Here is a 13,603-nt window from a genome sequence, read left to right on the forward strand (position 1 = left end):
TTCCAATTATTGAGTCCGTCACCAATTGTTGGGAAAATCCAGCTATCCAGGTCGCAATCGCTGTTAGCATCTTCTACAACATTAATTTGATTCTTGACCACCTTCTCAGAGCTAAATCCCAGGCCGAATCTATCAGACTTGTATGGTACATCGATCAGTTGACCCCAGCCAGTACGACCACCATCTTCAACCACGGTCTGAGCGTCCTTCAGAGAAATCATAGCAGGAGGAGCACGAATAACCTTGGGCACACAGGAAGTTGGCTTAAGGACAGGATTAGTCGGAGGAACTACTTCAAATGACTGAGACGGAGTCTCAAAGAATTCACCATCCATCTCGACGTATCTGAAGGTATGCACACTACTGACAATATACTCTTCTTCCCCACACACAGTGACGATCTTACCTTCTATTGGATACCTCAGCTTTTGATGGAGAGACGAAGCTACAGCACTTGCCCCATGAATCCAAGGGCGTCCCAACAAGCAGGAATAGGCAGGACGAATGTTCATTACGTGAAAGATAGTGTTGAAGACTTGAGGTCCTATCTTGATAGGGAGGACTACTTCACTGTGGACAACGCTCTTCGCACCATCGTAAGCACGCACCACAACGTCACTAGGTTTCAGTTCAATGCTCTTACAGTCAAGTTTATCGAGCACAGCTTTCGGTAGCACATTCAAAGAAGAGCCATTATCGATCAACACATGAGACAACGTGATCCCCTTACACTCAATGGAGATATGCAGAGCTTTATTGTGGTTCTTTCCTGCTGGTGCCAGGTCAGCATTGGAAAAGCCTAGGCCATTGTCAACAGCCAAGTGAGCAACATAATTTTTGAACTGATCGACGGATGTCTCCTGAGGTACATGAGCGGTCTTCAAGAATTTTATCAATGCATTGGCATGAGATTCAGAAGATAACAACAAGGATAGCATTGAAATTTTAGACGGAGTATGCCCCAGCTGTTCTACCACATCAAAATCACTCTTGCGGATGATTTTCAGCACTTCTTCCATTTCTTGTTTGGCAACATCTTCAGTAGTAACTTCGACCGGTGTCTCTGACTGAGAAGGGTTGACTGGTTCCTTTCCTCGAGTTTCAGGGGCGGGAGGTGAGATTTCTGGAGAGAAGATCCTTCCACTTCGAGTAATTTTACTAGTCCCAACAATGCCATTAGGATTAGCAGAATTATCAACTTGCTTTACGCCATGGATGTAAACATCACCTCCATAATTCCACGGAATGGCTTTGCTCGAGGAATACGGTACTGGGCCAGGTGCAGTAATGATTAGGGGAGCTACCTTGGGCTCAGCAGTAATCTTCACAGGCGCCCTGGTAGCGGTAATCTTCACTGGAACCTTGGACCTAGCAATCACAGATATTTCTTCAACAGGGTTTTCCACCTTAGGAATCCTTTCAAAGAGAATTGTACGATCATCCATCAGCCGTTGAATACCCTTCCTCAATTTCAAGCAATATTGGGTCGGAGTATACAGAGATTGCAATTTTTAGTACAACCTGGAAATAAACCAGTTTGCAATAAATTCTTCTTGATGGTCAGGAGAGGAGATGCTAAGTCAGCTACATTAGGAATGGGAGAATTGTTATCCACAGCATTAACAGTCTTGTCATGATTAGGCATAGGAGCAGTGATGACATTAGGAGTCTCTGGAGGATCAAACTCAATTTCTCCAACGTCGATCATATCCTGAATCTTATTCTTCAACAACCAGCAATCGTTTGTATCATGCCCGGGGCTATCGGAGTGATATGCACACCTGGCATTGGGATTATAACGAGGAGAAGTAGTGTTGGGATTCGTAGGAGGATCTCTAAGAGTAATCAAATTTGCTTTTAGCATACCCTGCAGTGCCTGTGCTAAAGTCATATTGATCTTGGTAAACTGCCTTCTTGGCCTGTCTTGTCTGTGCTGGAAGTTTTGAGATGGCGGTGCTGCAATCGTAACTGCTCCAATGGTATGGTCACGATTTTTCTTGTTACGACCCCTTTGACCGAATCATTCTCTGTCTCCTCTTCTTGATCCTTCGGAATTCTAATCTTGACTCCTGCGGCCTGTCCTTTAAGCCTTCTTCCCAGGTTAATGTAACTCACAGCTTTCTTGTCTTTCTTCTTCTCGAGCAAAAGAGCCTTCAGTTCCTCCTGCCCCTTGGATAAGCTCAAGATCATCTCCTGGAATTGAGTATTCTGAGCCTGGAGATCCTTGACAGTTTGTTCGAGGGCCATTTTTCTGTTTAGAAGGAAGACCGTAAGAACATTGATCTTTTAGAATACCTGTTATGCAATGTTATGTTATGTTATGCAATGTATGAAATGTTTTCAAGGACTTTTGGAATTTAACTTTGCGTAAACCACCAAAAAGAGGGAAACTTTTATTAATAATTTCTTTAATCAATGTTCATTACAAAAAGGAAATAATAAAAATACAATGAAAGCTCAAGTCTCCCAGGGACGGCTTCTTTTTGGGCGAAGATATGCATTGAGTCTTCGTTCCTCATTAAGCTGGCTGGTAAGTTCAAACACTTTCTTCCTTTCAGCACAGAACTGGGCTTCAAAAGTATCCCTTTCCTCTCTTAACTGGATCCAGGATCTCTTCAATTCTTCAACATAGGTAGGCATATCTGGATAAGGAATGATCTGAGGAGTACCTCCTTCAACTCCTGGTTCAACAATCTGAGGTCCGATCGCAAGATACGGCATGACAAGTTCACGAGCTCTCGCGCGTACCCATCGGAGATAAGGTTCCATAGGAATAGAGTTTTTCTGTCCTAAAGTACTTCTTTTCACCATGCCCCAAGCTCGTACAAACCTTTGACGGAGACCTCGAGAATCGTTGTCATAGTCAAACACAGTGCCTTGGATAATTATTTCATGTGGACCATCTCTTCGAGCACAACCGAACTGACGTAGGGATAAAGCAGGATTATAAGTAATACCTCCCCTTATTCCTAGGAGTGGTACGTTAGGGAACTCTCCACAACGGTCAATGATGATAAAATTTTCTTTGAGATGAGGACACTAACGGATGTCTGAATGGGAGAGTGACATTATCCTTTGAGACCATTTCAAATTCTGCTCGTTCTTCAAGACTGATTGAGGAAGGTGCGAAATAAACCACCTAGACAATAAAGGTACGCAGCTGTAGCGGTGTATTCGTCGCTATATGATTTATTGATTAAACCATAAGCAAAGCATACAATGAATTCGAGTCGCCACCGCACTTTTATTTATCCAAAGGATTGGCTAAAAAGCGAACAAAAGCCTAAGAAGTTTTACGCGTAGAAAACTAATGAAAAGATCAGAGAGTCTGGGTAAGGTGTAAATTACACAATGGGAAGGTGTTAGGCACCCACTACGTCCTAGGTACTCCTAGGGAGCCCTTTTCACACTTGTTGTATAAAATTGTTATTTGTTATGACATAAGTATTGTGCAAACATGATTGGGATGATGAGAAAAGAATATACAATTTTTATTGTTTTTGTGTTCGAACGGATGAACCCGTTGCCTACGTACCTTCCATCAAAGGTAAGGATCAAAACGCCGTAGTTCGGCTAAAAGATTTCCAAAAGTTAGTGGATTCAATTTTAAACAATAGCACTGAGGCTCTTCATTATCAATGGGAGAAAACTCGACCAAGGCCAACATCCACCATGCGAGGATAGCTTCGACGTACCAGAGGGGTTAACCCTGTTTTTAGTACGGAAGTCTTATAGTCGACTCACTAAGGATAGGGTGAGGTTTACATCAACCACAATGATAATTGAAACCTATGGCTAATGTGTGAAAAGATTAACAATGGACAAAGCCAAAACAATTGAATGGGTGAAGTTAATTGATTGTGATTATGAAAGTGGGGTCAAAGTATGATTAAGATTGATTCAAAAGAAGTGTTATGAAATGGAGTTTGAAAAAAAGTCAAGGACTTGGGGTCCAGGTTTTTAATTTGAAAACATGAAGATGTTTGCACAATATTTATCTCAAGTTTGAAAGTAATGTGTGAAAAGGTTTAGGACATAATGGGGATGAATGGATGAAAATGGATTGTAAAACTTCCTAGGAGGTTCACCTCTTGAAATCATATTGAAGATGACTCAAGTGTGTCCTTTGGAATAGGCAATGAGCAATAGCAAAATAAGCAAACAAATGATACCGGATGCCACTCAATGGTCTTACTCCAATCTCACAAACAAAAGCGGATACCGGATACCAATAGATGGATTTACACCAATCTCCTAAACAAAGAAACGAGGATGTCGGAAGCCAATAGATGGACTTATTCCAATCTCCTAAAACAAAACGAAACTTGGATACCGGATGCCAATCTGTCTGGGCTTATACCAATATCCAACATATGATCATAGGAAAGCAAATGCCAACTTGCAGGGACTTACAATTGCATCCTCACATACAACAAATGCAAATGCATCAAGCAAAGAGAAGATGACTGGCCAATGAGATGGTCTTATACTCACTTCCATATCATAGGAACAATGGCCAAAGGATGGTCTTACAATTGTCCTCAATGGGCAATCAACAAAAATATGTCACAGAGACAAATGAAATGATCATGCACTAATGGGCAATTAATGATGATAAATGTACAAAGCATGCAAGCAAACATGTGCATATGAAGTGAGCAATCAATCAATTGAAGTCATTCAGCACACACTATAACCAAACAATCAGGCTCACACAAAGGGTTAGGCATTGAAGCCAACTGGAATGGGGTTAATGGTGCTCTTAACCTTGCCATTGAGGGGCTAAGGTGAAGCAGATGAAAAGATATGAGGGGTGTGCCTCATTGCTCTTATCCCTGGCCAGGGAGAGCATTTGAATATCAGAAGGTGTGGGAGTTCAGAAAGATGGAACTCTCTCCACAAGTTATTGACTCGATAGATCTTGGGTTTTTACTCACTATGCATCAACACATGTGGTGTGAGCAAGGTGAGTGACACACAGAATAGTAGGAGATAGGTTGCATATCTCTTGGGTTCTACCAATTGCCTTATTCAAAGGAATTTTCCTGCTTGGGACAAATGTAAACACACACAAGCATTGCCTCTTAAGGAGGACTTCAGACAGTTGTCTGGCCAAGTAACAGGCCAGGTCTTCCAGACTACATGAAGTTAAGGAATTATACCTCAATGCAAATTGCTATTAAAGCAAATCAAAGCAAGTTCTTAAAGAACTAAGCAACTAAGGGTACCTGAAACCAGTCAAACAGAATCAGTACACAACTCAAAGTCAAACCAAAATAAGATAGGGATCAACAGTCAACACAATCAGTTAAATGTGCAATGCACAAGGCTCAAAGCATGTGAGCCAAGCAACCTACAAAACAAACAAGTTAGTCATGATAATCAATCAAGCTCAATCAATTTGTATTGATCTCTTTGGGTATTTGTTGCTTAACCTGAAACAACAAACTTAAACATGAGCAACATGACCACTAGGACAAGCCTAGGGTCAAAAGGAGGTAAGAAAGTCAAAACAGCAAGTGACAAGTGTCCAAAATCAAGTTCAAACAATCAAGAAACAAACTCAATTGGTCTCATGTTCATATCATTCACCATCATCATTTTAGAAGCAAATTAGGTCAAGGCATGGCATATAGAAGCTCATAGAAGTCAACAGCAAGACTTAACTCAAAACCAATCATAAACATTTCAATAAATCATCAAATAATTCATGATCAAACATCAACCATAACATGATATGCATACCAAATTTCAGCTCATTTGGATCAAGGGAAGTTGGTCAATGAAAATCAGAAAGGCAAGGCAAGTTTAAGCATGCTCAAAGAAGTCAACCAAACATGCACCAACTTCAATAAATCATAAATCAGTGACAACATATGAGAAATGAATGGGACTAAAACCATGATAAACCTTAAGATGTCTACTAATCACATGTCAAATTTCAAATTCATCCAATTGAGTATGAGAATTTCACAAATCATATGAGAACATGTGTCACAAAAAGTCAACATATGACCAAACAGGGGAGAAAATCCCAAACAAATAGGAAATGCCATCAATAATTCCAGAAACGTTCACATGTAAACTAGACATCCACAAGTATGTTCATGCAAAAATTCAAACCAATTTGAGTTCAAGAAGCATGGTAATAAAAATCATGAAGTTGGACATCAATGGTGTGACACAAATTGTCACACCCTAATTCAAAAAATCATAACTCCACAACCAGAAATGATAAATTCACAAACTCTACACCAAAATCACCATGAATGTGTCTAGTTTAAGCACAAAACATTTCAAAGGCATTGGATAATGTATCATCATTTCACAATTGATTTGGCAAGACATACATAAAATGGACACATATGACAAACCCTAGCACAATTAAAAATCCATTCATGCAAAAAATCTGGAAAAATCATTATAAAAAACTAGAGATCAAGATGAACATTTTGAAAAAAATCCCATGAAATTTGGTTAAGAATTGATTGACTTATGATTTTTGTAAGTTGAGCATATCAAATGAAATAAAAATGAGAAAGAAAATGAATTAATTGATTTAATTAAACCGGCAATGGCAATTGTGTAATAATGGAGTCCCTTAAGTGAAACGGTGCGTTTCACTTAGGGAGGTGGCGAGCGCGGATTGGCTCATGGCCAATAAAACAGTAGAAGCATGCAAAACCAAAGGCTAACAGACCAAAACGCGTTTCTGGGCAGGGATTAGGGTTTTTCGATACTGTTCATCATCATCACCAAATCGTGATGAACATTTGGTTACAGTTTTGGACAACAAGCCTAGCATTCGAACCATCTAACAACATACATCCATAATCTAACCTTATTTTCCATTGAATCATGCTAACAAGAAAGATCAAAGCACAAACATATTCACACATCAAATTTCAACTCGGCATAACTTCTACAATACTTGACCATTTTCAATGATTCAAAGCTCAAAGAGTTCAGCGTGAAGAGATCTATATAAAGCATGGCATGATTTTGAGAAATGGGAGAGTCGAATTCTTACCAAATCTGAAGCACAGTTGTGATTTCGTGGTTCTTTGGCCTCAAACAGCTGAAACAGATGTACAATATTGTTCCAGAAGGTGAATGGAAGTAGGAATTTGGCTCAGCAATGTTCAAGACAGCTCCAAACCAACTCTGCCATGGAAGAAGGTTGATGAAACAGTGCTTGGTAATGGCTTGCAGTTGTGATATAACCCTTGTTAAAGCTTCCAAAAGGTTGGTGTATCATGAAACAATTGAATCCAGCTCGAGCTCTTTGAAGGGTTTCAGCAAAAATTCAAAATGAAGAAAATGAGAGCTTTGAGAGTAAGAGAGTTTTGGTCTGTTTGTGTGAAAGTGGCTGCTAGGGCTTTTGTTCAGCAGAAAATGCAGTATATATATGCTGTTTAATGTTGGTTTAAGTTGGTTAATGGAAATGGTAATTGGAATTAACTTAAATGTAGTGTTTTTGGTCATTTGCTAAAATCCAACCAAGTTTGTATGGGGTGTAGGAGGCTGCACGAAATTGAGCCCTAGACAACTTCCAAACATCATTTCAGAACTCTTTCAATTGGTAGAAATGGTTGGAAATAGTTATTTTGAAAGGTCATTTTTTACCTCACTTAATTAAATTCAAACCACTTCAAAAATGCCATTTTGATTGGTGACCTTTTGGTGAATTATGATGGAATATTTGGATAGAGCACATCAAATAGGACTTGTAGCAAAAAACCCCACCCAATTTGGCCAAATGGTTTGGAAGATATGGCCTTTTGAAGTTCAAAAATTCTTGAGAATGATTTGATCATAACTTGCCAACCATAAATGGGAATTGAGTGTTCTTGGACTTTTTGAAAATGGGAGAACAAGATATTTAACTTTCATGTTGGACAAAAATTCATTTGAAGCTTGTATGATGATGTAATGTTGAGGAGAAGAAGTTTCCATTTTTGGCAAATTCCAATTACAGGCCAACTTTCTATTTTGGGAAATTTCTTGTCTGACTTTATTTTCTTCACTGTGGATGTTTGACATGTTGTATGAGGCTTATATGAACATGAATGAGACCTCTCAGACCAATTCCCACCATCAAATCACTGATTAAATGCACAGTTGACCAAGGTTGACTTCAGTTGACTTTGCTAGGGTTTTGCTTGACTGAACCATGTTCTGATGAATTCTAAGCCCCTACCACTTGATATCTTGATCCAAAATGATGTCACAACTCATATGAACTCTTGATGAATGATCATGGTGCCCAAATTCTGCAAGAATGGCCACCATCTATCTCAATGACTGACTTTGACTAATTTGACCTAATTGGCTTCATCTGCAAGTAACATGGTTAGATGACAATATTTTTGTACCTTTGGTTAATAAACAGATGAAAAGCAATGACATACAAATGCAAAACATGCTTGGTGATCAAGAACCACACTCACAAGATAACCCACCCACTAGGAGGGAAGCAAAGGTATGCAATGATCCTTGAGGCAATGATATGGTATGATATGATGCCATGAGGGATCTTAGGGCCAAAATTGGGGTCTTACAGATGCCCCTATTTAAGGTCATTCTAGCCGGAGAAGTGAAGTTTAGAAATCTTCAACTCGACGCGGTAGAATGGGCTTAAATAATAGTAATGAGACAAATTTTGGTCCCTAAGAGACCTCGTGATGCAAATGTATGCATGCTAAAGACACAAATTTTGTGGGGAATATGGTTCACACAGAAGCAAAGACGATCCATCGGAGTAATACACTCACTAGGAACAGAGACTCTAACAAGACTCTTGTTGGGGATAAACAAAACTGACACAGCGTGAACAAGACACGACTCTGATTAGGGAAACAGAAATCAGACTGGAGGCCTCACTGGGGAGTGAAGGACTCACACTGGGGAAGAGAAGATTCCAAAGGAAAAACATCCATTGGAGAGACACAAGCTGACTCCTGGGAAGAAGCAAAAGGAAATTCCACTGAGGAAGCAACAAAGAATGAGATGCTACCGGTATATGGGTAACAAGCTCAGGAAGAATGAATATCTAAGACCGGTATAAGGGTGAGAGATATCAATCAACCAAACATCTGAGAAAGACATGAAAAAGGTACATAAACTCAGGAAAATATGACTCCACAAGGGGACCGAGGTCATAATAGGGAGCAGAAAGGAAGGAACACCAAGGATACCGGGTTGTAGGCATGTAACAGGTGACCGACCAAAGACGTGAATTGGTGTGTGTTCCAAAACACTCATCATCCTGAAGAGAGCGAAAGCAAACTTGTTTATAGGATGGACATTTGATTCTATAAAGAATGCAAATCTTACTCAGTTGGGGAAACAAACAAAGTGTTCGACAAAAGAGTGCATGAGATATATTATCTATAGCCGTCAAAACGTGGATAATGTACTCGCATGGAAAATTATCCTGAACCGGGTTGTAGGTTGTTTATAGGATAAGATCCGAAATCGTGAATTGGTTTGTGTTCCAAAACACTCATCATCCTGAAGAAAGCTAGAACAGCAGACTTGTTTATAGGACGGACGTTCGATTCCACAAGGAATACGAACCTTACTCGACTGGGGAAGATCAACAAAGGACTCCAACCAAAGAGCGCATGAGACATATTGTTCATTACCGGCAAACCGTGAATAATATACTCGAAAGGAAGAGACACCAGAGATACCGAAGTATATAATAGGTGACTAACCAAAAAGAGAGACAATCGATACCAAGCATACGGGTAAACGAAAGACAACTCAAAAGATAAATTGCAAGCATCCGGCAATTATCCGACAACAAAGAAATATTCGATTCCGCAAAGGGAAAAAGCGAATCTTACTCGACCAGGGAAACACGAAAGGCTTCGACTGAAGAGTACATGAGATATATTATTCATAGCCGTCAAAACGTGAATAATAACCTCGCATGGAAGATTATCCTTAACCGGGTTGTAGGTTGTTTATAGGATAAAATCCGAAAAGAAAGGCATCGGGATACCAAACTAGGTATATAATGATGACCAATCAAAAGGAGCAACAGACATTACCAACAAGAGGGTAAATGAAAGGAGATCTGCTGAGGATGCATTGATGAAAATCAATGATCCGGGGAACACAATCACTGACAAAAGGTGAAAGGACCTGCTGGGGATAAAATTGCTAGCATACGGCAATTATCCACAAAAGACTTGCTAGGGATATAAGTGCTTATCTGAGCAACTTATCCAAGCGAAAGGAAGATCGACATCAAGTATTGAATGAAGATAACCACAAAGAGGGGATTGTCATCGGTTGGGATGAACAACAAAATTAACTCTGCAAGTGGAGAAATAGGGTTTATGACTACCGGTTCGTAGGTAGAAAAACCGCAAAGATAGGACTTACGACTGCTGGTTTGTAGGCAGAGGGCCAAACTCTGGTGGGGGTAACCACAAAATTAGGGTTTACATCTACCGAATACGGGGTAGAAAACCAACAACTCCGCGTGGGGATAGAACAAATCACAAATCCGCACAGGAAACTAAAATAGGGCTTATAACAAACCACAAACTGCCGGAGAGCAGGAAAATAGGATTTACAACTACCGACTGTTAGGTAGAAACCAAAACTATTCCGCTGGGGGAACAACCCACTGGGAAGCGCAAGACTTTTGACAAACAGCCAGTTCGGGAATAATCCGAAAAGACAGACTGAATCAAGACACGTCCTAATGAGGATGTAACTCAAATAGGAAAATCCGTCCCAATATATGTGTTGGAAGGAAACGGAAGAAACCGTCATCCACGAGGGTATATCTCAGTGGGGATTTGCAGAAGGACAGACAACAGACACTTTCTGCTTACGGGGCTGACTCTATATGGAGAGATTTAGCACCCGACATCTGCTAGGGGAGATCTATTAGGGATCTGCATCACCATAAGTAGGGAGACAACAAACAAAAGATATACGGCAAACAATGCAACATGAATATCTGAATGTTTATGAATATGCATGAATATGCATGATTTTATGTTTAATGAATGCTGACAAAACAGACAATTCTAACACAAACAGGTACAGGAATCAAACGCCCGGTATTATACTTCCAGGGGAAAACCAACTGGAAAGCCAATCTGCTGGAGATCTATATGCTGAGAAACAAAGATCTGCGGGTACTGCTGAGGAAGCAGAGAATCAGAGATATCAGGAGACCAAAACCTCCGAGTGACGGATCAGCAAACAAACCGATCAGGGCACAGAAAGTCACAACAGGAAAAACAGCCACCAAGACGAATCTGTTGAAGAACAAGAGAAAACCCAATATATCTGCAGGGGATCCCAGTGTCAACTGAGAAACAAAAGATGCATTGCACAAGCACGAACTGCTGTAGAAGCAACTCCACATAACTCCACTGGGGAACAACCCACTGAGGGAGGATGTACCACACAAGTAGATTCTGCAACAAGCCACTCTACTTGGGGAGAATACACAAAGCAAACTGATCGCAACAAATAGATTCTGCAATATAAGCCACTCTACTGGGGATCACAAGCAGTCTGGAAATCAATCCGTTCTCTGAATGCTAGAGCCATCATCCGACCATACTGGGGATTGAAGGAGTATTCAACAGGAGAAACTGCCACAACAAACGTTCTGCAGACTATGCTGAGGAAAAGATGGTTGAAATACTGGGATGTCAACCCAATCAACCACTGAATAAGAAAATAAATCCTGCTCTGCTGAGGAGAACAAACACTCTGATAGAGAGACAGCAACAACTCTACAGACGACTTCGCCGGGGAAAAGGTAAAGTACCGGGTATCAAACCGCCGACTTACCGAGTCTTTTAAAAGGAAAACGACCGTGCTGAAGAAACAGACAACTCTGCTGGCACCTGCACTGGGGAGAGTGACAACAACTCTGCTTGCGAATGTGCTGAGGAGACAAATAAAGTCTGGGGATGTCGACCCACTGGAGAAAGTGACGGGGCGCCAGGATGACAAACCAATCAACCGCTGAAACTCACAAGGGAACATCCATGCTAGGGAAGATTGTTGCTGGAGAAAACGAAGTCTTCAACAACACTCTGCTTGCGACTATACTGGGGAACAACCCCAACAACAACTCTGCTTGAGGAACAACCCCAACAAAGATCTGAAGAAAGAAGATACAACCAAACCAGGAATATGAACAAATGTCTTACCTGTGGGAAATCATGCCACCCTCGGGAGAGCACTGAGATATTCTTGAGTATCCTTTCAATAGTGTGAATGTTCACTTTGTTTAAAACAATATATTTTTTTGAAAAATTTATTTGTTTAAAAACAATGATATTTTATCAATTTAAAACATGCAAAACATTTGTTGAATTGAAACAAATAAGAGTGCAAATAATTGAATAAAAGCTCAAATTGATTTGATGGAATGGTAGCCTGCAAATGGCAAGACTCCATAGATCTGTACAAATTTGAAATCAGTGATATATATTGGAAGAGGGCTACATTGAACATAATGATCCTTTCTCTACCAATTTGAATCTCGATGTATCCGAAGCTTCGGTTGACGACGAATCGAGAATCTTCTAACGAAATGACGACTGGTGAACAGAAAGTCTTGTCAGGATGCAGTCACTTGCCAAATCCCTAGTTTTTGCCTAGATTGCCCCGGGGTGAGGTACTCAATCTAGCGGGATGCAAATATTCTTTTTTTCCAAGTCTCTAATTTTTGCCTGGATTACCCTTGCGGGTTCTCCACCGAGACGCTCATTTTTGCCTAAGCCGCCCTTTCGGGTTTTCAACTTAGCGAGCTATTCTGTTTTTTTTTCATTTGCATATACTTTTTTTTAGGCAAAGTATCTCTTGACTGCATCTGAATTCACAGGACGAGTGAAATCCTCCCCATCCATTGTTGTAAGCATCAAAGCACCGCCTGAAAAGGCTCTCTTAACAACATATGGACCCTCGTAGTTTGGAGTCCACTTGCCCCTGGAATCGGGCGCGAAAGACAAAACTTTCTTGAGCACAAGGTCACCTTCTCGGAACACACGAGGCTTGACCTTCTTATCGAATGCTTTCTTCATTCTCTGCTGATATAGCTGACCATGGCACATGGCAGTTAAACGCTTCTCTTCGATCAAATTCAGTTGGTCATAACGACTCTGAATCCATTCAGCATCAGTCAACTTGGCTTCCATCAAGACTCTCATTGATGGGATCTCCACCTCTACTGGGAGAACAACTTCCATGCCATAAACAAGAGAGAAAGGGGTTGCCCCTGTTGAAGTGCGTACAGACGTACGATATCCATGCAAAGCAAATGGCATCATCTCATGCCAATCTTTGTACGTGATAGTCATTTTCTGGATAATCCTCTTGATATTTTTATTGGCAGCTTCAACAGCCCCATTCATCTTAGGTCTGTAGGGAGAGGAATTATGGTGTGCAATCTTAAACTCAGCGCACAATTCATCCATCATTTTGTTATTCAGATTAGATCCATTATCAGTAATGATCCTCTCTGGCACACCATAACGGCAAATCAGCTGATTCTTGATAAACTTCACAACCACCTGTCTGGTTACGTTCACGTACGAAGCGGCTTCAACCCATTTGG

The sequence above is a fragment of the Lathyrus oleraceus genome, chromosome 5, assembly GCF_024323335.1.
Source record: "Lathyrus oleraceus cultivar Zhongwan6 chromosome 5, CAAS_Psat_ZW6_1.0, whole genome shotgun sequence".
In the NCBI taxonomy this organism is placed as follows: Eukaryota; Viridiplantae; Streptophyta; class Magnoliopsida; order Fabales; family Fabaceae; genus Lathyrus; species Lathyrus oleraceus.